This window comes from Cricetulus griseus, assembly GCF_003668045.3.
Source record: "Cricetulus griseus strain 17A/GY chromosome 1 unlocalized genomic scaffold, alternate assembly CriGri-PICRH-1.0 chr1_1, whole genome shotgun sequence".
Taxonomy (NCBI): domain Eukaryota; kingdom Metazoa; phylum Chordata; class Mammalia; order Rodentia; family Cricetidae; genus Cricetulus; species Cricetulus griseus.
In genome coordinates, this window is record NW_023276807.1 from 123,845,865 (window position 1) to 123,871,498 (window position 25,634).

Below are 25,634 nucleotides of genomic sequence, written 5' to 3' on the forward strand. Positions count from 1 at the left end.
AATTCTGTAATTAAGAAGATCAGGTATGTCTCAATGGTTGAAAACATTTACTGTTCTTGCATAGATCCAAATGTCATTTCCCAGTATCTACATGTAAGTTCGCTTCTTCCTATAACTCTATCCACTTACAGGAGATAAGCATGCTCATTGTTTTTATTAACTCATGCTAGCATGTGCACTTGTGCAAACACACACACACACACACACACACACACACACACACACACACACACACCCCTGAATTATCAGAGTCTTAGTACTGATATAGACAGAACTTCTTACTGAGAATATATTATGACATTTGTTCCCAGATTTACAGAGACTTTCCAGAGATGACAAATATCAAGAGCCACATGTGAGGTATATAACATGACTAATTCAGATTTGTATGTCATTTCTCCAGTAGATATTTAATTTCCAACCATTTATACAATCAAATAGCTATGTTTTAAGTACCACCTCTAAGATTGTGATAAGAAAACATAATTCTTCCTTACTCCAAATTACCTCCGGTCATAGTTATATAAAACAAACAAATATATTGTGATTCAATAAAGCGTAGTCAACAACTTTCCCCCAAGTGTTTGCAAGTGCAGTCACAGGACACTGTGCTCATCCTGACTGAATGGAAGCAGCCTTCCTCCATTGGGAGCAATCATAAAGACATACATCATTGATTTGGAGATTGGCCTTTTAGCTGAAACAATGAGATTATATGAATGGTTATCAAGGGAAACAAAAGAAAAGGACATGATTAGATTGATACTATAGCTGTATCACTATACATGATGAATGGATAACGGAAACTGGTGGTTGAGGTAGGTTAAAATCCAGCAGTCACATTTTTGCTGCAGGTGTTACATGTAATTCATAAGTATATGGAAATATACCACTCAGTCATTTATATGTATGAAGAGGAAGATTGGCCTTATTTGGAATTCTTGCCACACACATTGGGCTTCTGTGTTTTGAGATACAGCATTAAACTTCTCTAGTTCTGTTTTCACAAACGTTTTGAAGGATTAACATAGCAGCACATAAATAGTCTTAGCATAGTGTCCAGAATACATTACATATTCAGAATCTACATAAATCCAGAGAAAATAATACTAATGGGCAAAGAAAGACAGAAAGTGGGGTGGGCGAGACAGTGGTTGCTTATCAAAGCATATTCATACTCCCTTGGGCAAGAGTATAAACAAAATTATTAAACAACCCACATACAACAATAAGCACAAAATCATTGCAGTAACAAATAAAATCAATCATATTTATATTAAATTTGATTTCTTTATTATGGTGAAATGGGAGAGAAGAGTGTTTATTGAGCCACTGGTTTATGATAGAATGTTTGCTGAACTGTTTATATTTTCATACTGTGACAAGGACCCAACCTTTTTTTACTTCATTTTGAATTGCACATGTATCAGGAAATACAGGCTTAAACGTGGCAGGATTAAAAACCATATTTCAGTTTTTGGGGAAAACTCCTGAGAGAGAAATAATAAGACAAAGTATGTCAAAACAAGAGGTACATGTAATTGGAGGGAGGGAGGGAGGGAAGGAAGGAAGGAGGAAGGGAGAGAGAGGGGGTGTGAAAAGAAAGAGAAAATAAAGAGGTGATGCATATTTTATTAGTTCTCACTAATTATATATGATAGTTTGTACACAATTCCTTCTATCCTTCTAACACTGCATGATACACAAATTTGTTTGCTCTTGAAGTAAAAGTTTTAAAATATTACTGGATTTTTTTGGTCAGGTTCAGGGAATACATCTTATATGAGCTATCTAAAGTATTTAAACCTGCTTACACAAGGGATAATGATGCAATATATATATATGCTCCAGAGAATTTAGAATATGCTGCTTGTAATGAAAGTGTTGTGTACTTAGAGTGTTCTTAAAATGGTTAACTGTGATGGCTCATTTTGTAAAGACACTTGCATCCCAAGACTGAAAACCTGAATTTGAACCCCAGGAGCTATCTGAAGGTGGAAGGAGAGAACTAACGCCACAAAATTGTTTCCTATCCCAAAATATGCACTATAGAAAGTGCAGCCAGAAACACACACACACACACACACCACACACACACACACACACACACACACACATACACACACACACACACACACACACACACTCACACACTTGCAACACACATATATACTTTACACACGAACACTCACAGAAAGAGAGAGATCATTAACTCAAGAAATAATAATTAATAAAAATGCCTTTAAAAGCTTGGTAAGAGTATGGTTCTTTACCCCAATGTGTTCTATCTTCCCTTCCTTGAAAGTCCTGTATCCTCTTATAGCAAGCATCATTTCAGAAGAGTGGAGGTAGAAAGATTTTAAGGGCCAGAGATGGATGCCTACAAAGAAACATTGTTTTTAGACTCAAAAGGGAAATTGCACATGTGAATTTAAGCAGTTGTGAAAGCATGCATAAGACTTGCTCCAATTCATCTCATACAAAAAAACACAGCCTAGAGCGGTAGGTAGATATTAAGTCTCATTCATAGCTAAGGGACTATTGGAAGTTGGTAGTTTCTGGGAGAAGGCCACTCTCTTTTAAGCAGGTGGCCACTAGCAAGTCAACTATGATCTATTGGAAGGCTACACATCCAGCAGTATATGGGCAACACTAATAGCCTTCATGGGTTTAAATAGAATAGAACAAGACACACAAATTTGGATGGAAAGACAAGGGTGGTGGTTCTAGGTGGAGTTAGGAGTATATATGTTCAAGATACATTGTACATATTTCTCAAAGAACTGAAAGAGAAAGGGGGTATTGTGCTCTCATTACAATTTTCAACTGTGCTGGCACTGGTCCCTAGTGGCACAGGTTGGGCTTAAGGTTCTGTGGCTTTGTCTCAACATAGCCAGTCTTAGGTAGATAAAACAAGTCTCTGTTGTACTATGTTTAGTGTTTGCTCTGCCTGAATGTTCACTGGAATCCTTAGTCAACTTGGGATTCTGATTAATATGTTTAAGACTGCAAGAGATTGAGCAATTGTTATTGACTTGACCATTGTGAGCCATGGTAAAGTTCAAAGGATGGCTCAGGTACACAAAATCACACAGCCCTGCCAACTCTAAGAGGGTAAAATACTTCTCAATGAGAACCTGGTCATTGTGGAATCAATTACAACAATGGTAGGAGAATGAAAACTCTACATCTGTACATTAAGACAAAGGAATAAAATATTGCCTGAGGCATATTTCAAAGAAATTACATTTGGGTGCAGGGAAGAGACTCCTAAGAGGAATAAAGTTCATTCAGTGAGTGAGCTCTTGAGGGAAGCTATGATTTGATTAAGTCCGCTATTTATTTAAATAAAGTCTTCTATAGGAATAGGTTAACCTAGACCCTGAAGGCTATTTTAATGGGTCTGAGGATTGCTTCTGCAAAACATCTGAAATTTTCGATCACTTCAAATTTAATCATATTGCATGAAATTCTTCATTGCAGTCATGTTCAGTTTCTGTTTAACTTGAAAGCATGTGGGCAATAAGTTCAGGAATATATTGCTTTGTGTGATCTAAAATGGCCTTTCCTATTCCAATATGCAGTGGATGTTTGAATATTCTAATTTCTTGAGGACTAGGATCGCTGGTAAGACTCACAACACTCAAAAACAAAAGCAAGGTTTCCTATCACTTTATAGGGATAAGTTAAATTGCCCAGGGTTTCCTTTGCTGGGTAAAATATTCTGGGTACCACTAACTACAGACCAGAAATCAAAGATCCTATTATTTTGTTAATAATGATTTGGTTTCAATTTCTGCCCCACCCATAGTTTAGAAATCATACCAATTTGTGTGTGTGTGTGTGTGTGTGTGTGTGTGTGTGTGTGTGTTTTGTTTTTGTCCTTGTATGACATAAATATTCTCATCATATTCAAGTTTCACCCTAAATACAGATTGTTTCCTCCCTGCTCCTATGCTTGCATTAGTGACTCATTGGCGTTGGTTGTTGGTCTCTTCCCCAGGGTTATTTCTGAGGGTTATTGGCCTGGCATGAATTTGTTTCCATTCTGTGTTCAAGACTCAATTTTGATGAGGTGGTAAGAGGGACTTTCCCAGTAGGAGACTGTTTCTGTTAAAGAGGTGGATTAGAGAATTTTTCACATTTGTTAGTTTCTTCTCTGTGATTTTTTTAATAGGTGGCTCTAGTCCATCAGCTCTACACATGATCCAGTAGGAACTAGAGTCAAGTCTATAGTTCTCCTTTATCCCCACAACATGTGTGTATCCTACTGTGCATTCTCTATCCAAACTTCCATAAGCTGTAGACAGCTGTGCCACAGTCCATATTCCTCAGACTGGCCTCTGATCCCTAGTGCTGCTCCTAAGCACTTTCCTGATGGCAAACCATGGGAACTGAATCTGAGGCAATATACACTTAGCTTTAGAATGGGGTGACAATGACAGGTGTTATAGAGTAGAAAAGCTAAGGTACTAGTCAATGTGGTTCTCCAGGAGTCTAGTGACCACAAAAGGTGATCTAGCTTGCTCCAAAACTTTGGAGGAGACCTCTAATTCCATTAACTAAAAGTTCAAATAGAGAAACCCAGCAGCCTTCATCAAATCCTGTCCTCTGGGCAATAACCTTCAAATTTAACATAACAAAATCTAAAAACACTGTGGATGAAAAGTTCCAAAGCTGAACTAAATCAGCAAACACTTGGTATGTGACAGTCTGAGTATCACTAGAATTTATTCATGACCACATCAATAGAACTTGATGTCATATCTTCATTAATTTCATATGAGACATTTTCAGAACAATCAATATTTGTTCTTTCTTTTGGAGTGTTTAACAATAATACATCAGATTATTTTTTAGCATAGGATTTGTCAGGGGGATTCCACAGTACCTTCTAAGTTCTATAGAATGATATAGTCTAACAGCATGCACAAACACATTTACAGTCATTTCCTGTATTTGCAATATGTTAGAACTGACTGTATTTTGAATAATATAGAGACTATAAAATACTTGCTCAATAATTATTTTATAATTATAAATGACAGTGGAATGTTAATTACGGTTATTAACTTGATTGAATTTGGAACCATCAATGAGGTACACTTCTGAGTGTGCCATTTAAGATAGTTTCTGGACAGACTTAACTATGGAAGTGTTTTCCCCTAAATGCATTTGGCACCTTTCTGTATGCAGTGGTACAAGAGTAAGTCAAAATAGAAAAAGAGGAAAGTATCTTAAGTGGAAGCATGCTTTGCATTCCTTTTCTCTGTTCTTTCAATAAAAGAGTAGTTCAAGAGTCTAGGCAATTGTTCATATTTCCTGGTAGCCAAGTATAGACATGCTTTCCCCACCATGATGGATTATTTCTCCTCAAACCTTCTGCCATTTACCCCTCCTTTAAGTGGTGTGATCATAGTGATGGGAAGAATAATAAATGCAGAAAATTGATATGAAGAAACAAGAACATTGCTGTGATTAACCTAACCATATGTTTCTTAATATAAATGTTCCCCATAAATGAATATTATTCTTTGCTATAAAAATCTAATTTTTCTGGTTAAATGTGTGTGATAGCCCCTGAATGTGGGTGTCAGCTAGGTGCACTGGGGAGACTGTGGGACCTCTACCAGTGGAACCAGGATGTATCCTAGTGCACGAATAGACTTCAGGATCCAATTTCCAATGGAACGATAATCTCTTAGCCTAGATACTTGGGGGTGGGTGCCTAGACCCTTCCCCAAATGACTTGACAGATTTTGATGATTTCACATGGAAGGCCTCACCCTCTCTGGGGAGCACAAACAAGTTGGGATGGGAGATTCAGTGTGGTGTGGGATTATGGAAGGGAGAGGGAACTGGGATTGATATGTAAAGTAGGATTGTTTCTAATTTAAATAAAATTTATTAAAAAATATGTGCAAATTTGGCAGTCTGCTTCTCTTAACTATTTTAAGATGTGACAAATAGAAAGAGAAGGAGGATTATTCATGTTCCTGGATATTTTATTTAAAATGGCATATATATTTTTTTGAGAAAAGCCCTTGTTTTTTATTCCAAGATGACCTGGAAACTGTACTCCCAACAGGGTGGTGGCAGAGATTTTGAATTCCAGCACTCAGGAGGCAGAGGCAGGTGGATTCCTGTGATTTCAAGGCCAGCCTGGCCTACAAAATGACTTACAGGACAGTTTCACAGAGAAACCCTGTCTTGAAAAAAAAGTAATCCCTTGGCCTTTAATGAATTTGTATTGCAGTCTCACCTGTTGAGTTCTATTCCTGTTAACGTCTTTTTGTTGTGCTAAAGAAGTAATTAATATTTCCTCTACAACAAAAAAGACATTAAGAATTTCAACTACAAGGATAAAATATATTTTATAATCCACAAAAAAGACAACAAAATCCTATTTAGTCAGTGATCAAATTACTATATTTCTTACTATCCAAGCATATGTGATAATTCTTTTTGTCTTTGCTGATATATATGAAAACTATATTTTCTTTACTTTTAAATTTAGAAGATTTTCCTTATTCTATTAGTGTTGGTCTTTGAATCTCTAGTTCTTTTCTTTCTTTCATTTCTGTTAGGTATGGTTATATTTAATAAGAGAAATGATTCAACTATTTTCAGTCTTCTTTTATGGAGCTAAAAATCCACCTTGACAAGTTTCAAAATTCTGCAACTGGCATACATAATTACCATACATCATTTAATTGATATTTAAATCGAAAGTAAAGTTGTTAATGTGTACAATTTGAGAAAGAATCCAGGACTTTCCTAGGCTTCTGTGTGGTGTTTATTACATAATTATAGTAGAAATAAATGACTGGGAAGGTTAAACAGCTGCTGAAAATTACATGTTAATTAATAAGGAAAACCAAGACTTTAATTACAGGGGATGCCAAGAATGTAGTCAATGTTATCTTTTCAAGAAATACAATATGCACTGAAGACCCTGACTAAATGGCAGCATGAATTATTTGCACCTGTGCATGTGGACCCAGCTTATGCCCCACCTCACTCACCTCTGTATACCTTTATAACATCTTTTGTTTCTTCAAGCAGCAAGTGACTGACAGCATCTTCACTTGGTGGCTCATACATCTTTCCTTTCATTCCTTTTTTGTTTTTTTGTTTTTGTTTTTCGAAACAGGGTTTCTCTGTGTAGCTTTGGACATTATCCTGGCACTCCTTCCGGAGACCAGGCTGGACTTGAACTCCCAGAGATCCGCCTGCCTCTGACTCCCCAGTGCTGGGATTAAAGGAGTGCACCACCAATGCCCGGCCCTTTCCTTTCATTCTTTGGACTTCTTCCACACTGTCTACCACTCAATCATATGTAAGTGTTCAAAGGCATTTGCTATGGCAATCTTGAATGAAAAAATGATGATGGGGCAAAAGTGAACCTTACTTTTTTCTTATTGTGTGGTTCTAGCTATGTAGCCAAGCCTGTTGTTAAACCCACCTTCCTTTTGTCACAAATTTTCCAGCACCAGGATTCTGGATGGGCTTCATATCTGTGGATAATTTTAAGTAAGAGTCTAGTTGAATCTTCAAGGAAAATTCACCCACCCACACACATACACACACATACAAACACAAACACACACACACACACACACACACACACACACACCAATCTCTGAGTTTAACAGCTATTTAATCAGCTGGACAATACAGTGGCCTCTATTTAATGTGCTCTACTCTTCTGAGTCTCCATACCCTGCTTGCATAATCCCCTCCCAAATAACAGCATCTTGGGCTTTGTTCCAGTGGAATCTCAAGAGAAGACATATTTACAGAGGAAAAATCTCAAAATAAATTCTTGTTTTATATGCACAGAAAAGTGCAGAAATAAAGTTGAGATGTGTATCACGGTACTAAGTTTGAATTCAGTGGCTATTTAAATTTTATAAGGTACCAGAATGAAAATCTTTCCAGGGGGCATGAAATAATTAGTAAAGCACTGAAAAGATATAGAATATGTGACTTTTTAAAGATTGAAAGTAGAACTAAATATGCAAGCATCATAGATGTATACAAAATGATATCAATAATTATAAATGCACATTCAACAAAGATTGAAAAATTATTCAATATCATTGGTAAATATAGAATATATGTAAATAAGTAATTTAATAAACTATATTATAAAAGTTATAATAAGTAAGATTATAACACATGATTCTATGAGTTATAGAATTTTTATAAATTCTAAAACATATTGGCATTGTTGGATTTCTATATGCAGATTTTTTTCTTGCATTTATAGTATACAATGAGAACACAGGGAGTCATTCACTGAGAAATATTGCAGTTTCATGTTGATGAGAACTGTGATAGATATTTAAGCATCAGGTATGTAAAATATTTAATGTTCATTTTATTTCAATGTGAGATGATTTGTTTTCTTTTTAAAGACCACATTTGTTAAATCAAATTCTCCAGTTATTTCCATTTGAGAACCTGTCAAAGTGTTAAGTTGTGACAAAAAATAAAGTGAGTCAAACATTTAATTTGCAAATTTCCTTGTTTGAAGCACAATGCTGTTTTAAAAAGAGAAAATTATAGAAATGCAAATAACACTTCTATGACTCTCCCCCATCCGAATTCCAATTGTGTCTTCAAAAGAGCTTTATTACAGATAAAAAAAAATATTAAGGAGGTAGGCTGTAAAAGCTATAAAACAATGCCCACTTTTGAAGTATTGTCTTTCTTTGTGTGCTTATATTGTTAATTCTCCAAGGCACAAAATTATTTTCTCATCTACTATGTAAGACAGAAATAAAATGCTTCCTCTTTTTTTATACTTTTTAAAGTATGCTTTAAAAAGAATGTTCTCCAGAACATTAAAAATAATTGTACATGTATAAATTACATTTCTCTGAGTTATTAAGTAGGCATGTACTGGAGAGAGGAAGTGGATTTTGTATGAATTCAAAAATTGCCAATTTTATAAACTTCTCTTCAAAGAAAATAAAATGTTGGGTAGAGGATGGCAACACATATTTTTGTATACTTCTTCAATATACTTTCCTGAATTGCACCATTTATCTATTGCATAACAAAAGTCACATATAAGCACAATACCAATGTTACAAATCAGAGTCCCCAAGGTCCACTCCTTGCTCAGCTGTTAGCTTTCATGTTCAATGATTTAATCTTCCTAAGATTGTCTTTCTCCTGTGTGGCGAAGAACTATCATATTAGCTGATTATGTGCTTTTTATATGATACATGTTGAAGAAACTGTAACTTTTCATTCTATTTCATTTTGTTTTTATTATCTATTTAAAAAGAATCATACAGAGCTATTAATGGTTGGTGTGGAATTCAACATGCTTTCAAGTTTCCTTCTGTCAAGTTATTTGCAATTATGTCCATGAAAACACTATGAAGAACATAGATTTGAAAATTTGTGCTTTAAATATGGTGTCTTGAATTGTGTCTCAATTCTAATACCATGCTGTCTATAGTTTTGGTTGGAGGAGCACCCTTACAGACTGTAGGACTATTCAAGAACTTCCAAGGCAGAAGTAGAAATGTCCAATACAGGAGTAGAGAAGGTAGTGGTAGTCTCTTTAGTGTGAGAAAACATTCTGCAGGCTACTGAAAGAGAAATTTGGACACAAACCCATCCACAAACACTTTTATTTACAAAGTGCCCTGCCTGCAAAGCAAGACCTCAACATAAACCCAGCCACACTGAACTTATTAGAAGAGAAAGTAGGAAATACCCTTGAATGAAATGGTATAGGACACCACTTCCTGAACATAACACAGTAGCAAAAATACTGAGATTCACGATTAATAAATGGGACCTCCTGAAACTGAGAAGCTTCTGTAAGGCAAAGGACACAGTCAACAAGACAAAATGACAGCCCACAGAATGGGAAAAGGTATTCACCAACCCCACATCCAACAGAGAGCTGATCTCCAAAATTTACAAAGAACTCAAAAAGAGAGTCTCCAAAACACCAAATAATCTAATTAAAAAGTGGGGTACATAACTAAATAGAGAATTCTCAACAGAGGAATCTAAAATGGCTGAAAGACACATAAGAAAATGTTCAACATCCTTAGCCATCAGGGAAATGCAAATCAAAACAACTATGAGATACCATCTTACACCTGTCAGAATGGCTTAATTAAAAAACACCAATGACAGTTTATGCTGGAGAAGTTGCTGGTGGAAGTGCCAACTCATACAGCTACTTTGGAAATATGTATGGTGATTACTGAGGAAAATGGGAATCAGTCTACCACAAGATTCAGCAATTCCACTCTTTTAGGCATATACCCAAAAGGAGCACATTCATACAACTAGGACATTTGTTCAACTGTGTTCATAGCAGCATTATTTGTAATAACAAGAACCTGGAAACAACCTAGATGTCCCTCAACTGAAGAATGGATAAAAATAAATGTGATAAATTTAAACAATGGAGTATCATCGGAAAAAGACAATGGAATCTTGAAATTCGCAGGCAAATGGATGGAACTAGAAGAAACCGTTCTGAGCGAGGTAACCCAGTCACAAAAAGACAGGCATTGTATGTACTCACTCATATGTGAATTTTAGACATAGAGTAAAGGATTGCCAGCCTGCAGCCCAGGCTGCCAGAGAGGATGGAAAACAAGGAGGACCCTGAGAGAGACATACATGGCCCCCTGGAGAAGGGGAAAGGGACAAGATCTCCTGAGCAAATTGGGAGCATGGGCGGCGGGGAGAGGAAAGTAGGAGAATCAGAAGAGGAGAAGTGGTGTCAGTAAGGAGACCTTGGAAATCTATGGGGCCTATTGTAGTGGATCAGTGCTTATCACTACCATAGGAATGGACTTTAGGAGCCCATCCCACATGGAGGAATACTCCCTGAGCATAGACACAAGGGGGTTGACCTAGGCCCTGTCCCAAAGAATATGACAGACATTGAAGATCCCCTATGGATGGCCTCACCCTCCCTGGGGAGCAGAAACGGTATGGGATAGGTAGGGCTTTAGTTGGGGGGGGGGTGGCAGGGGAAGAGTGGGAGGGAGAGGGAACTGGGATTGACATGTAAAGTAAATTTCTTTCTAATAAAAAAGGAAAATAAAATAAAGGAAAAAAATTAAGAAACCAGAAAACCTTTCTTTTCAAATTCAAAAACATGCTATGTTTTGTATTGCTTTACTTTTAATTTCAGCATCACTGATAGAGCCTCACATGTAGATCTCAACCTTCAAATGAGAGAAACTTTGAAGTTTATAATGAACTTTACTTCAATAATGCAAAGCCATATAACACCTAGAAATGAATCCATAAGAACATATTCAAAGTCTATATTCTAAAGCCAATCATCATTGTTGACACAAGTAAAATAATACTTAAGCAGAAACACTTGGGAAATTCAGGAGATGTAAGTTTCACTACTGTTATTTGAACCACTCTCCAGAACTGACCCATTACATTACAAATTGAACACAAAAGAAACAATATTCAACTAAGAGTATGTTCATTTTATAACTGATAATGTGAATTTCCTATTTTTCTTTAATTAAAAATACATTTTTGCACATAATACATACTATGTTTGGTTTCCCCTAGTTCTACTACTCCTGGATTGTCCCTACCTCCCTCATATCTGGATCCACTCATATTTTTGTCTCTCATTATAAAACAAATAGAGTTTTGGCTGGGCAGTGGTAGCACACATCTTTAATACTAGCACACAGCAATCAGAGGCTGGCAGATTAGTGTGAGTTTGAAACAAACCTGCTCTACAAAAGCGAGTTTCAGGAAAGCCTGCAAAGCCACAAAGAAAACCTGCCTGGAATTCCCCCTCCCAAAAAAAACAAACAAATAAAATCAACAGGGTTTTAAGGGAAAAGAACAAAATTATTATAATTATAGGATATGATAAAACAAAAACTAACCTATTGGAATTGAACAAAACAAACAAATAAAAAGCAAAATGCAATTATGAATAATTTTATTGATACACACACACACACACACACACACACACACACATATATATATATATATATATGTATTGACTAAATTTTATTGATACCTATGGATATGGATAGCAATTTTATTGACACATCAATATATATATGTATATATATACATATATATATTCAGTCATTATAAATATGTTTTTAATATGTATATATACTTATTTATATTCATAATTAGCATTTTGTTTTTCCCTAGGTCCCTGAGCTATCTAATCGTAAGTTTTTGATCACCTAAGCAGTGTCAGGTATGTGGTCCATCACTTGGAGTGGTTTTTAAGCCTTATTGATTCGTTTCTCATAAAAGTTTTGTTGCCTGCCACTAGCATATCTTGTAAGCAGAGGAACATTATAGATTAAGGTGTTTGTAGCTCAGTTTACATTTATGTTTCTCTTTTAATAATGTACAGAGTACCAAAGCTGCTAGTACATATGTGTAGTGATGAGACTCTATGTAGGCACAAATTCAACTTCTCTATGTTCAAAGAGTTGTGTGGTTATTTAAAATAGGGTCTTGTCATCAATTTGTGGGACACAACATAGAATCTTGGAAACAGCCTGGACTGTGTACACTTTGCATCCCTTAATTAAATGTAGCCCAATCCTGATATTGGAAGCTTCATTAGATGACAAGAGATGTCTACCTGGAGAGCTTTCTCCCCTGTTGATTAGCAATTTCACTTATATCACTTTGGTGTGTATATGTGTATGCATACAAATGCACATCTAATATATGCACAAAATATAACATATGCATATAAAATATTTTATTATAAAGTATATTTGTATTATGTAGCATCTACTATATTAGTTTTCCTCTACCCACTTTGGCCCTTCTTTGCAGCTGTTTCTCTTCATATTCCCTTCCTCATGATCCTTACCCATTTCCATCTCCATTTGATCTTCCCATTCCAAACTCAAGAAAGTGATTTCAAGATTTAGAAAAAAATTGAGAATCACCAAGGAAAGTTTTAGAACAACTATGTTGTTGAACTTATAATAATGAATGTCGAGACTTTTTGTAAAGTTTTGTGTCAACACAGCTGGACTCTATCAAATATATGAAATTCAGAGTGAGGCATGTCATTGGGACAGGACAAAGCATAATAAAGTTGCAATGCCTATTTAGTGGAGACATAGCCAAATAGTATTGATATATGAAGTTATATGAAGTGAGTATATTTCTCTTTCTTTCTTTCTTTCTTTCTTTCTTTCTTTCTTTCTTTCTTTCTTTCTTTCTCTTTCTCTCTCTCTTTCTTTCTTTCTTTCTTTCTTGTCTTTCTTCTTTTCTTTTTTCTTTTCTTTCTCCCCTTGTGTATTTCTATCTGGTAATCTATTCTGACAGTTTTAGTATATTATTAAAAATGGAATTAAAATAAATTTTAAGAATAATTTGATTCACAAAACATGTAAATTTCCAAATCTTGCTGAGAACTGAAAGAATCTAAACATATTGGGTTTAGATTCTTTCCACTGCAATATGATTAGATAAGTATAAAACTGTTCAGGATTGCCAGAAATGTGTTAGATACAATTGGTGGAGAAAGAGATGTGCTACTGAAGAAACAGAAGTAAAACATTAAGGTGATGAAAACATTGCAGTGCTGATTTTTGCAAGCATAATATTGTATACCTGCTGTTTAAGCATGTGTTTCTATCTTTTATAATTTAAAAACTACCAAAATAAATAACTTATTCATTGTAATAATGTGCTTCAATAAACTATCCAATGAAGATTTTTAGTCCTTTTCTTATATCCACTTTTTACCTATCACTCAAAATAAAATATTTCAAAACTCTAACATTGGATCATATTTGTTTGATTCTATAGTTTCATTCTCATATCCCTCATAAAAGGGATACAATTATAGTAAGTTGTTTATTATCATCATCATTATTATTATTATTATTATTATGTTTTTTTCCAGGCAGGGTTTCTCTGTGTAGCTTTGGAGCCTATCCTGGCACTTGCTCTGCAAACCAGGCTGACCTCAAACTCACAGAGATCCACCTGACTCTACCTCCATTGTGCTGGGATTAAAGGCATGGACTACCAACACCTGGCTTCCAGTAAGTTTATTTAAAATATGTTGTAGACTAATATGCCCACTTGTTGAGTAAGTTAAAAGATTAATAGATGTAAATATGCCTTGAAAGCCAAACTGTAATTATTCTTGAAAAATCTACATTATATCTATTTATGCTATAGATTTCTTTCTGACTTCAAGTACTAGGAATCCTAAATATGTAGCTAAGTAGTGCCAGCCAGGTGTAGGTGTATGCACTTGTAAACCTAGTGCTCAGGAGACACAGTCAAGAGAAAGCAAGCAGATTTATGCTTTCCTGGCTTATATAGCTAGACAACCCAAGGCACAGCTTTATAGTGGCACCTTTTCTCATAAAAGCCAACAAAACAACTAGAAATTCTGAAGATGGTAGTAAGACAAAGTGGGTTTTGTATGAGCTTTGCTGCAGCCTCTTATCCAGATCCCCTCTGTCTTCTATACCTATTATTCTTAGTTTTGGTCTTTTCAAAGTGTCCCATATTTCCTGGATATTTTGTGCTAGGGATTTGTTGGACTTGATGTTTTCTTTGGTTGATGAATGTATATCCTCTAGCGAGTCTTCAATAGCTGAGATTCTCTCGTCCATCTCTTGAAATCTATTAGTTATACTCACATTGTTAGTTCCTGATCGTTTATCCAGCCTTTCCATTTCTAGCATCACCTCATTCTGTGTTTTCTTTATTGTGTCTATTTCACCTTTCATGCTTTGAACTGTTTCAAGAGCTTCCTTCACTTGTTTGGTTGTTTATTCTTGGGTTTCTTTAGATTCATTAAGAGATTTGTTTATTTCTTGAATTTTTTGGTTTGTCTTTTCCTCCATTTCATGTAATTTTTTGCTTGCTTTTTCTTCTATATTTTAAGGGATTTTCTTGTTTCCTCTTTTAGCATCTCTATCATCTTGCCGAGATAATTTTTGAGGTCCATCTCTTCTTCATGCTCTGTTTTGGGCTTTTCAGATCTTGCTGGAGTGGAGTCCCTAGATTCTGCTAGTGTCATATTGGTCTTTCTGTTGTTAAGTGAGTTCTTACTCTGTCTTCTTCCCATATCTTCTTCCAGTGGGTGCAGGTGGTCTCTCTATCTCCTCTTGTGACCCAGTGGTGTGTGTGGGCCAGGAATTCAATGTCCACAGCTCTGGATGGTCTTGTCTCTTCTGATTGTCTGTTCACTCTGAAGGAGTTAGGCCTCTGCAGGGGTCAGGTCAGGGGTGGGGGGGACAGGAAGGAAGAGTTGGGTGTTTCCAGACTCAGGGAGTTCCTCTCTGCCTGGGCAGGTCTACCCCAAGCAGGTGCAGGCCCAGGGAGATAGGGGTGAATGATGCTTTGGATGGGGGCTGGGTAAGAGCAGAGCCTCACTCACCTCATTGTGGATTGGTCGGCCTTTCATGCTGAATTTTAAGGGAGTTGGAATTTCCTGAATTGTCGTGGTGCAACACTGATTTCTGCTTTCTGTCCATGGGTCCATCTTTTCTGTGTGTATCAGTCTTCTGATTTCTGTGACTGCCTCTCCTCTGGGTCTCCATTGTCCGCACAGTTGAGACATCCCTGAATTTCTGCTAATTAGATGGTTAGAGTAAAGGTAGTTTAAAGTCATATTTAAGTTGTTCCAAAAATCCTGAATTTTTTTTAATTGTTTGCAAAGAGGATGATCACTACAAATGTCAAAAGTAAAAAATTCTTAAAGGTCATGCCTGATTCCAGGATCCTAGCTATTTTAAGATCAACAAAGCAGGTGTAGCAGTTGCATTGTAAGCAGTTACACTTAAAAAACTGCCTGCATAATAAGTATTTGTGATGGTGTTTGGCATGTTTTTATTTCAGAAATATTCCATTTCCAAAAATGAGAACAAAAAGTAGAAGGAAGAGGAGGATAATGAAGCAGAGGAGGAGAAAGAGACCTCTCCAAGTTAGGTTGGTAGGGAAGTGTGGAGAGGATGTATCTGGGAGGAGTTTGAAGTTGTGATGAAAATATAACTTTTAAGAAATTATATAAAAACATTATTGTACAATAAAAATAAATATTGTTTCTTATGACAACAGTGGGTAACTTTGGAAAATGCATTGCTGACCAAAAGAAGACATATATATATACACAGAAACACATTCTGGTTCTTTGATTTATGTAAAGTTCAAAAGCAGGAAAAGTGAAGCTGTCATTTCAGAAGTCAAGACAGGAATGAAGAGTACAGACACAGTGGGGAAACCAAGAAATCAGTTGAGGCTAAGCCTAAGCTTTGATCTGTTTGGTAACTGCAAATGTCTCTGAATATTTAAGAAGTCATTGATATGTACATTTAAGACTCTACTACTTTTAGAGCATGAAGACAAAATTCAGTAAAATAAGATTAAATAAATGGATAATAATTGCATGAATTGATCAACTTAGAGGAACTAACACAAAGAAGAAAACCCTTAAATTAATCTTTTATTAGTAGTCAAAATATGACAAAAAGTGTAAATTGCTTAGGTAGGTAGATACCATGAAATAAGAAAATTTCAAATTTAATTTTCTGGCTGCACTCTTTCTTATTCTTACATAATTACATGACAGTCCTGACCATCATTTGTACCATATATTAAATGTAGAACTGAACAATCAGGTTATAGACAAGCTTGCTCTTGGTACTGTATCCAGACAGGAGGATGGTAAACATCAATTTTGAGTTGTACATCACTGAACAAGAACAACAAAGCATAATACATCAGCATTTAAATTGCTAAAGTTATCTGTTTGAAAGGGTACTGGTCAGTGATGGATTGCAATCATTTTAAACGCAGAAAGTACTTAAGAGTGGCCAACAATATAGAAATGCAGAATTATGCCCTCTGGAAAACATGGAAGAATTAATTGCTTTTCTGTCACACTGTTATCCTTGGCTAAACAGGCTTTGACTTTAACCTCACTCATCCTTGCATTTGCATCAGTGCTGTTTTAACTGTTCTGCTCTGAAAACTCAGCTTGCTATTTTATAAGCACAAATACCTATTTAAACATAATTAGCAAGTGTGATAGAAACAGCCTCAAGCATTGATATTTCAGCATGTCATAAATGTCTAACATCAGAAATGTTATCCTACAAGACACTTGTTCTGATGTGATACCTAAGAGGAAGAAAACAGGTAAACAGAAACTGTTTTGGTGACCTACAAAGACAAAGGAAAAGTGAAGGCAGATATTGAACATATTGCATTCACTTTCTCAGCACATCTAGCAGAAGGATGTTGAGCATTTAGGAGCTCTAAGATTGCTTTATAGTTAATTTAACACCTTGATAATACACTTCTCCCTTCAAATCATACTTTGTCACTCCTGTACAGCATGTGTCTCTAAGATAATCACTTAGGTTGGCAATGGCAACAGATGTTAAACTTGGAGTTTCTTCCAAACTGAATTTTTCTGAAACGATGAAAAATCTTAAGCAATTTTCATTTGCAGCTAAATTGAACAAAGAATAAGATTAACAGTTAACTCAAACAGAAAACCAAAACCAAATTCATTTTAAAAGCCTATCTCCCCAGGCCACCCCTAGATGAAGAATTAGCTAGAGAATCAGTTTTCCCCAGGGATTAGACCCCTACAAGGGTATCTAAAACTTTGTGTTTAAGCCTAACCACATATACATGGAAGCACTGTTAAATGGACTCATTAAGTTATGTGTGTGTGTGTGTGTGTGTGTGTGTGATACCAGACAAATTGTTACATATAATATATATGCAACAATAATAATTAAAGAAAAAGTCATGAATTGCAAGGCAGTGGAGGGAATAGAAGGACACCTCTTGGTAAGCTGTTCCTGATGTTTTTCTCTTAATTCCCCCATCCCCTTCACCAAAGTTTATCATATTATTATTATTATTATTATTAGTAGTAGTAGTAGTAGTAGCAGTAGTAGTACATTGTTTCTTCAGAGCAATACATTGACAATTGTCTTACAGGGCATGTTGAGTAACAAATCATTGAATATAGAGTTTTTAGGCCAAGGCACTTACCTTGTTTGTTGAAGGAATTTCTTACAGCATACTGAAGGATATAGCCAATTATAAGAAGTTTCAAAGGTTTCAGATTCTGCTAACTCTTTGAACCTAATAACTGAGAAACAGTGCTATCTGTCAGTCCAGGAATATCTTTTTTTTTAACTTGTTTTACAATAACCAAGTAAAGAGCACTCAGATTATCATCTGGTATGTATCCCCAAACAGACTTGTGCTCTTTTTCCATTCACCTTGGTTTGTAAGAAGGATGTCCCTTACTCAATAGCCAGGTCACCTTCTGATGAGCCAAGACATCTTACTTCATGGGAAAACCTTGCTTAAAATTCCCACCACTGATTTGGACTATATAACACATACATTCTTAACAGAGAGCATCAGCAGGTTCTTCTGTTCTCAAGCACTATTAATAGAAAGTATGAAGATTATAGTCATAGTTTACTCCAAAGGATTTCTGACAGCTGGTGGCAGGGATACAGCCTGCAAACAGCCACACCAGCTGCTTAGTAAATACCATGAAAAGCATTCTAGTGCCAAGCTCAAACTGGCATATATGGCAAAAAAAAAAAATCCTGAATTTTGTAGAACTCTACTACAGGGACTTTTAAAACATGGTATCTTCTTCATGATATCAAGATAGACACCTTGTCAAAATTATCTCTATGTGCTGTATCTACTTCATCAAATCTTTGATTAAAAGGAACTTAAGATCTAAAAGTGTCAATTAACTGGCTTTTTCAGTGTTATACTTTCAAGAGTGAATGGTAAATGACTAAAAGGGAAAAAGGTAACATTAGAGATTTACTGAAAAAGTACATATTCGCTGGGTGTTGGTGGTGCATATCTTTAATCACAGCACTCAGGGGACAGAGTCAGACAGTGGATTCCTGTGTGTTCAAGGCCAGCATAGTCTACAAAATAAGTTCCATGATAGCCAGGGAAGCAGAAAAACCCTCTCTCAAAAAACAAACAAAACAACAAACAGAACAAAGCAACAGCAATAACAGGAACACCTGCAACTTTGACATTATTTTTGAACATAAGGTTTTGTGTATACTTTTAGCTGGCCTGGGTAGCATAAACTTATAAGGCTGTCTTTGAACATGCAATGATACTCTGACCTCTGCCCTTTACTATTGACATTGTGGATTTATGTAAATACACTCAGACACATACTCTGTTTCAAACCATGAATAGCTACTTATTTAGAATTTCTCCATACCATGTATTGTTGAAGAGAAAAGGGATTGGAAACTACTTCTCTCACCATGTTCATTTTGCAATTGTTTTGGATCAATGTCATTCAGTGAAAAAAAAATAATGAGGTGCCAGGAAAGTCTTTAGAAGAGAAAAAGATGTCTCTACTATTTCTTAGTTTTCTATATTTTTAAATAGGGTTTAAAAAAATTTGTCAACATCCTATATCTTGGAATGTTAAATAACATACACTATATGCCCAGATACACAGAGGAGTGCTTAGGCCCTCTCCCAAATGATGTGACAGACTTGATGATCCCCCATGGAAGGCTTCACCCTCCCTGGATTGTGGATGGGGGCATTGGTGAGGGGAATGGGAGCATGGGAGAGAGAGGGAACTGGAATTGATATGTAAACTAAGATTGTTTCTGGTGTTAGCCTTTAATCCCGGCACTCAGGAGACAGAGATAGGCAGATCACTGTGAGTTCATGACCAGTCTAGTGTACAGAGTGAGTTCCAGGAGAGGCTCAAAAACAATATAGAGAAACCCTGTCTCTGAAAAAAAGAAAGATTATTTCTAAATTAAATAAATAAATAAATAACATTGAGCTCTGTCCTGCTCAGGGATACCTGAGGCATGGGGACTGCTCATGGCCCTGGACCCCAATTTGGCAGGATCCAGCCCACCCAGAGATGGCCAAGGCCCCAGTACCAGTCCCTCTTCCCTCCATGGGACTGGGTAAGCTTGAGCCTGCTTAAGGCATGGGTCCTCTGCCCTACTCAGGGTCACCTGAGGCCAGGAGACTACCCATGACCCCGAGAAGGGCAGAGGGAAGATATCTACATATAGTAATAGACCACGGATGCCAGCCCAGACTACTATACCCAGCCAAGCTTTCAATCACAATAGATGTAGAATACAAGATATTCCATGACAAAATCAGATTTAAACAATACATATCCACCAATCCAGTCCTACAGAAAATATTGGAAGGAAAACTCCAACCCAATGAAATGAACTACAAGCAAAACATATAATTCCAATTTACCAACAGCCAAAAGAAAAATGGGGTGGAAATCCACACACAATTCCATCACCACCACCACCACCACCACCACCAAATCTAAAATAAACAAGAATGTGCAATCAATGCTTATTAATATCCCTCAATATTAATGGTCTTAACTCCCTTATAAAAAGACATAGGCTAGCAAAATGGATAAGAAGACAGAATACAAACTTCTGCTGCATAAAAGAAACACAACTTCAAAGACAGACAGTACCTCAGAATAAAGGATAGGGAAAAGATTTTCCAAGCAAATGGACTCAAAAAACAAGCTGGCTTAGCAATTCAATTGTGTTTAACAGACATCTATAGAACATTCCAAACAAACACAAAAGAATATACCTTCATCTCAGCACCACATGGAACTTCCTCCAAAATCGAACACATACTTGGCAATATAGCTAACCTCAACAGGTACAAAAAAATTAAAATAACCCCTGTAACTTATCAGACCACATGCTTTAAAGTTAGAATTCAACAACAACACAAATTGCAGAAAACCTACAAACCAATGGAAATTGAATAATGCTAGTTGCACCATTGCTGGGTTGAGGGGGAAGTAAAAAAGAATTTAAGGATTTCTTAGAATTCAATGAGAATGAGGACACAAAATACCTAACCTTATGGGACACTTTTCAAGCAGTGCTGAGGAAAGTTCATAGCACTAATTACTCACATGAAGAAAATGGAGAATAGCCATACCAGAGAATTGACAGCACAACTGAAAGCTCTAGAACACAAAGACGCCAATACACGACAGAGGAACAGATGCTAGGAAATAATCAAATTGAGGAATGAAATCAATAACTTAGAAACTAGGAAAACAATAAAAAAGAATTAACATAACTGAGGAGTTTGTTTTTTGAAAAAATTAACAAGATAGACAAAGCTTTATCCAAATTTACCTAATGGCAGAGAGGAAACATGCAAATTAATAAAATAATAAATGAAAAGTGGGATATAATAACATAGACTGAGGAAATCCAGAGAATCATCAAGTCATAATTTGAAAACCTGTATTCCTCAAACTTTGAAATTCTAAAGGAAATTGACAATTTTTCTGGACAGATTTCACAAACCAAAATTAAATCAAGAACAGATAAGCAATTTAAATAGACCTATAATCCCTAATGAATTAGAAGTAGTCATCAAAAATATCCCAACGGGAAAAAAAGCACAGGCCCAGATCACTTCACTGCAGAATTCTCCTGAAATTCAAGGAACAGCTAATATCAATTTTCCTTAAATTGTTCCACATGCTAGAAGAAGAAGGGTCATTGCAAAACTCTTTACAAGGCTTCAATAACCTTGGTAGCCAAGGCACACAAAGACACCAATAAGAAAGAGAACTACAAACCAGTATCACTCATGAACATTGATGCAAAAATACTCAATGAAATACTGGCCAATTGAATCCAAGAATACTTCAGAGAAATCATCCACCATGATCAAGCAGGCTTCATCCAAGGGATGCAAGGATACTTCACCATACAAAAAATCCTTCAATATAACCCACTGTACAAATAGCCTGAGAAAGAAAAAACACATGATCACCTCACTAGATGCTGAAAAAGCCTTTGACAATGTCCAACACCCATTCTTGATAAAGGTCTTGGAGAGATCAGGGATAACAGGAATATACCTAAACATAATAAAGGCAATACAGAGTAAACCAATGGCCAACATCAAACTAAATGGAGAGAAATTCTATGTGATTCTGCTAAAATCAGGAATAAGACAAGGCTATCCACTATCTGAATACCTCTTCAATATTGTACTTGAAATTCTAGCTAGAGCAATGAGACAAGAAAAGGAGATCAAAGTGATACAATTTGGAAAGGAAGAAGTCAAACTTTACTATTTGCAGATGATATGATCATCTACATAAGTGACCTGAAACACTCTACCAGGGAACTCCTACAGCTGACAAACACCTTCAGCAAAGTAGCAGGATACAAAATTAACTCAAAAAAACCAGTAGCCCTACTATATACAGATGATAAATGCAATGAGAAAGAAATCAGAGAAACATCACCTTTTGCAATATCCACAAGCAACATAAAATATCTTGGGGTAACACTAACCAAAAAAGTGAAAGACCTGTATCACAAGAATTTTGAGTATTTAAAGAAAGAAATCAAAGAAGATACCAGGAAATGGCAGGATCTCCCATATTCTAGGATAGATAGGTAGGATTAGCATAGAAAAATGGCAATCTTCCCAAAAGCAATCAAGAGATTCAATGCAATCCTCATCAAAATCCCAGCACAATTCTTCACACACATTGGAAGAAAAATTCCCAACATTATATGGAAAAACAAAGAACCAGGATAGTCAAAACAACCCTGTACAATAAAGGAACTTCCAGGGGCATCACCATCCAAGACTTCAAGCTCTATTATAGAGCTATAGTCCCCAAAACTGCTTGGAATTGGCACAGAAATAGACAAGTAGAACATAGGAACCAAGATGAAAAACCTGATATTTACCCACACACCTAGTAACACCTGAATTTTGACAAAGAAGCTAAAGTTATACATAGAATAAAGAAATTATCTTCAACAAATGGTGCTGGCTTAATTAGATGTTGGCATGTAGAAGACTGCCAGTAGATCCATGCCGATTGCCATGCACAAAATTTAAGTCCAACTGGATCAAAAACCTCAACATAAATCCAGCCACACTGAACCTACTAGAAGAGAAAGTGGGTAATACCCTTGAAAGAATTGGTACAGGAGACAGCTTCCTGAACATTACACCATTAGCACAGACACTGAGACCAACAATAAATAGGACCTCCTGAAACAGAGAAGCTTCTGTATGGCAAAGGACACAGTCAGCAAGACAAAAATGGCAGCCCACAGAATGGAAAGGTTTTTCCCTAACCCCACATCTGACAGAGGGCTGATTTCCAAAATTTACAAAGAACTCAAGAAGATAGTCTCCAAAGCACCAAATAATCCAATTAAAAAGTAGAGTACAGAACTAAATAGACAATTCTCATTAGTGGAATATAAAATGGTTGAAAGACTCATAAGAAAGTGTTCAATATCCTTAGCCATCTAGGAAATGCAAATCAAAACAACTCCTAGATTCCATCTTACTCCTGTGAGAACGGCTGAAATATAAAATATCTATGACAGTTTGTGCTGGAGAAGATGTGGAGAAAGGGGAACACTCCTCCACTGCTGGTGGGAGTCCCAACTCGTACAGCCACTTTGGAAATCAGTATGGCGATTCCTCAGGAAAATGGAAATCAGTCTACCACAAGATCCAGCATTTCCACTCTTAGGCATATACCCCAAAGAAGCATATTAATACAACAAAGACATCTGTTCAACTATGTTCATACCAGCATTAAATAACTGATGACTGACTTATATGCCATCATACAACCTTCATCCAGTAGCTGGTAGAAGTAGCAGCAGACACCCACAGGTAAACACTGAACTGAAATGGAATCCAGTTGCAGAGGAGGAGGAATGGGGAGCAAAGAGGCCCAGACCAGGCTTATGAAACCCAAAGAAACAGCTTACCTGAACAAGAGAGCAGTCATGGTTCCCAGACTGATAGCTGGGAAACTAGGATGGGACTGATGCAGACCCCATGAAGGTAGGTGTCAGTGAGGTTACCTCGGATATTTATGGGGCCTTATGTAGTAGATCATACTTATCCCGAGCATAGGAACAGACTACGGAAGCCCATTCCACATAGAGGGATACTCCCTGAGCCTAGACACAAGAGGCTGGGCATAGGCCCTATCTCAAAGGATATGACAGACTCTGAAGACCCCCTATGGAAGGCATCAATCTCCTTGGGGAACAGAAAGGGTATGGGATAGGTAGGGTGTTATTTAAGGGGAGACAGAGGGAACTGGGATTGACATGTAAAACAATTTTGTTTCAAAATTAAATATAAATGGAGAGAAAATTATAAATAAATAACATTGACTTTACACTGAGGAAGAAAATATGCTTGAATAAAATACATATTCTTTGTAGATACAGCAAGCGTGCAGTTCAGCACACAAAGACATAAGAACAAACCACAACTTTAGCTTGCATGCTTTCTGAAGGCTACCTTTCCATTCATTCATGTCATTCTCAGATTGTAGAGGTAAAATGTAGAGGTTACAATAACAAATTAAAAATCCTCTACTATGCCTTTATATTTATTTTATGGGATAGATCTTTTCAGATGCTAAGAATTTAATACAATATTAGATTTTTATATGTTTTCCTTTCTCTATGTTCATTGAAAGTGTAAGCCCAACATCAGAGAAGAGGGTTTAAACATGATATATATATATATATATATATATATATATATATATATATATATATATCTTAATGGAAGCTTTTCTACTAAAAAGAATGATATGCTCTCATTTTCAGGAAAATAGGCACACATAGAGTAAATCAAATCATTTTCAGAGAGTCAAATAGCATTTGCTTTCTCATTTGCTCTTAGATTTTATATAGATATGCAAAATCATATACACATATGACATGAAAGTATTAGTAAAACTATGTAATAGGACAAAAGGGCATTAATGGCATAGGAGTCAGGGAGATTGTGGCAGTAGATGATGACTCCAGGGAGTAAGAAATCATCAGATGAAATTTATACATGCCTAAATTGTAAAAAGAAATATAGTTAAAAAGTAAAAAAGAAAAAAATTAGCTTAAAAGTAGTAGCTAGTTTTTTCATAGTGACATAATAATAATAACAGCAAATCACACAATGAAAACAGTAAAGAATACATTGTTGGTTATTCCTGTTTTCATCAAAAATTGCTGAGAGACTCTAATGGACGCAATGACTGTGACCCACAACCTGAGCACACAAATAGAACCTTTCCTAAAAGTACTTGCTTTCAGAAAAATACATCTCTCTTGAAGCACTATAGAAGCCATAAAAGTGTTTTTACCTTCTCTCCCAATTCCCTGGCACAAATCTCTGCACTGTGGTGTTCATTTCCTATGATCTCCTAGCAAAGTTGTGGTTACATCATCCTGTTACCAACTTTCTGTTACAATCATATAACAATTCGAAATAGCCCAAGAATATGAATATTTTTCTACTTGATCTCATAGCATAAATAAAATAACTTAGATGCACTGTGAATTTAAAACTGAGAGAGAGAGAGAGAGAGAGAGAGAGAGAGAGAGAGAGAGAGCGAGTAGTTGGAGAAACTGCTCCCAAATGCCTTGAGACTCACAAACTTACACTTTTTTAAAACTGTTCTAAAATGAAGACCATCCTGAATTTGTACTGATTAAATAGAGACAAGTAAACGACAAATCTGAAACAGTAGGGGC